This window comes from Mus caroli, chromosome 2 (assembly GCF_900094665.2).
Source record: "Mus caroli chromosome 2, CAROLI_EIJ_v1.1, whole genome shotgun sequence".
In the NCBI taxonomy this organism is placed as follows: domain Eukaryota; kingdom Metazoa; phylum Chordata; class Mammalia; order Rodentia; family Muridae; genus Mus; species Mus caroli.
In genome coordinates, this window is record NC_034571.1 from 166,717,660 (window position 1) to 166,720,533 (window position 2,874).

Sequence of the window (2,874 nt, forward strand, 5' to 3'; positions counted from 1 at the left end):
CAAAAGCCCATTGCTCCCCAGAACAGGTCCCAGTGGATCTGAGAATGACTGTTTTCCAAAGTTTATTTAGACAACCTCTGGCCTGCTTTCTGCTTTATGTAAGTGTTTTCTCCTGAGCCCCCACGCCTTGTTTTCCCAAGAGTCTAAGGCTACTGCTCAACATGAAGTCTTATTCAGGATTCCATTGTGAGCCAGAACAAAGGCCCTGAGTCAACACAGCCTCAGCTGAGGCAAAATGAGGCTCCAGGCTCACCCAGCTTTTACCCACAATGCTTTTCTGTTTCTCAGAAAAGTGTGGTGAACTTGGACCCATGGTGAGAGACAACCTAAACATGTCGTAGCCGACGGTGCTTGTTCTCAGTTTAGGGTTTAATCTCATCACATCCAATTTGCTGGGAAGTTTCCGGGATCCTTCAACTTTCCGGTCATCACTCTGCCTCCTCCTCACACGAACACAAAGTTTGGGTGAAGGAGCAGAAAGGGCAGTGGTCAAAAGGAAATGTCACAGGCAGTCCTGCGCGCCTTAGTGACAAGCCAAAAGGTTGACTTTAAATTAATCGAATCAGTCAAATCAGGAAGACAGAAGGCCTGGAAAACCAATTATTCAATATGCCAGCTCTTTAAACTGATCTGATCAAATCAGTGGGTGAGCCCAGGTCCTGCCTGGAGGAACCCATGCAAACATCTATTTTATAAAAACTGATTTATTTTTTTAAGAAAATCTGAGGGGCAGATACAGAATGGTTAAGGTTTTTTTTTGTTTTTTTTTTTAAAAAGTGTAAATAGCATAGAATCCTTTTCCCTTCCTCTGCCAACTCTCTGGAACAATTTGTCATTTAATTTCTTTGAACATCAAAAGAATTCCTTAACTTGAGATATTTTTCCAAAAATGTTATTAAATGACATATTTATTCCAAACAAACAGTGAGCTGGAGGGAGGCCTTCCATTATATATGTACCAACTAGAATGTGAGATTAAAATTCCCCCAAAGCTGGAGGCTTCTCCGTGTTCCTCCCCTTGCCTCCTCTCCCCCCTGGCTTCTTTCTTCGTTAAAAACAAACTGTAGACATATTAATGCTCATAGACAGTATGCCACTCTGGCTCCTTTAAAGAGTGTTATTATTATTATTATTACATTTATGCATGGGTGAAGGGTATGTGCCACAGCTTGCTTGTGGAGGTCAGAGGATAACCTGTAGGAGTTGGGTCTCCTTCCACCAGGGAGCACAGGTCACAGTCAGGCTTGGCAGCAAGCTCCTATACCTGCTGAGCCAGCTTGCCTGCCCTCCTAGGGGTTCTCACTTGAATTTCTCTAGGCTTAGTGATAGGCACATTTTCCCACGTGCTTATTGGCCAATTATATAGTTTTCTTTGGGGAAAAGCATGTCTCTAAGTTTTTTGCCACTTTTGAATTTTTGTTGTTATGGAGTTTTGGAATCTGTTGCATATGGCACACATCACCTCTATTGGATAAATGACTGCATACGCTTGTTCTGTGTCTCTTTCTCTTTGCTCCGTTCATAGTGTCTCTCAGTGCACAAAAGGGCTTGGAGTTGACATGGATCTAGTTAGCTATTTCTGCCTTTGTTGTCTGCATGCTTTCTTCTAAGAGATTTATGGTCTGAGTTTTATAGTTCTTGTAGTATGTCTTCAGACCTTTGGTACAATTTATGCTAATTTTTAGAATAATACTTCATTATTTTGAGAATTCTATACACAAACGCAATGTGTTTTAACCATATTCATCCCATTCCTTCCAGATCCATTCCTACCCTCAAACTCCAGTCCTTCCCAACTTTCTGTCCTCCTTCCTTCTATATTACCCCACTTGTTCCAGTTTGTGCTGCCCAGATACCCTTGGTTGTGGCATCAGGGTTGACCTACCAAGGGTCACACACCCTCAAAGAAAATGGATTCTCTCTTCTCAAGAAACCATTAACAGTTAACAACTCCTAGGCTAGAGGTAGAGAGTTGTGAGCACTTCCTACCTCCATGATGGGCTGTTGCCTGGCTTCATCTTGTCCAGGTCTTACACAATTGTGGTCTGCACTCACAGCTGTGGTGAGTTCGTGAGTCTAACTGCTCTTCATAACCTGGAGTCATTGTTTCTCCTTCCTCCTCTCCAAGCTCTGACTCATACAATCCTTCAACTCCCTTTTCCTTGATGGTCTTGGAACACTGCGGGGAGGAACACAAGACAGAAGTCCCCGTCTATAAATGAGTACAGCACAGCCACTGTGACCAGGTATGGGTTTCTGTATTGCCCACCATTTGCAGCACAAGGAAGCTTCTCTGGCAGGGTCTGAGGGTGAAGCCAATCTGTGGCTCTCTAGACATGGAGGTTAAGTGCAGTTTGAGTATATATCCACTTAGCAAAGTAACAGTGATAGAGTCTTCCCTGGGGCTTGTGAGCTCCCTAAACATGGGTTCTTGGCCAGGTTTACAGTATCGGGCCTGGGTTTCCGCCCATGGAGCAGCTCTGAAATACAATCAGAAAGTGGTTATTATAATGGTTTGAATGGGGATAGCTCCCCAGTTGGTAGAACTGTTTGAGAAGAGCTAGAAAGTGTGGCTTTTTTGAGGGAGAAATGCCAGTGGAGGTGGGCTTTGGGGTATTGAAAGCCTATGCTGCTCCCAATTGGTTCATATATAAGCTCTCAGCTACTGCTTCAGCACCATGTCCCTGCTGCCATGCTTTCTGCCCTGATGATCAGGGACTCTAACTGGAACCATGAGCCCTCAAATTAAATGTTTTCTTGTATAAGTTGCCTTGGTCATGGTGTTTTATCATAGAAAAGTAATAAGATATACTATAAATAGAACCAAAAACTAATTAAAAAGTAACTAAGACAGTTATTCGTATAAGGTTCATG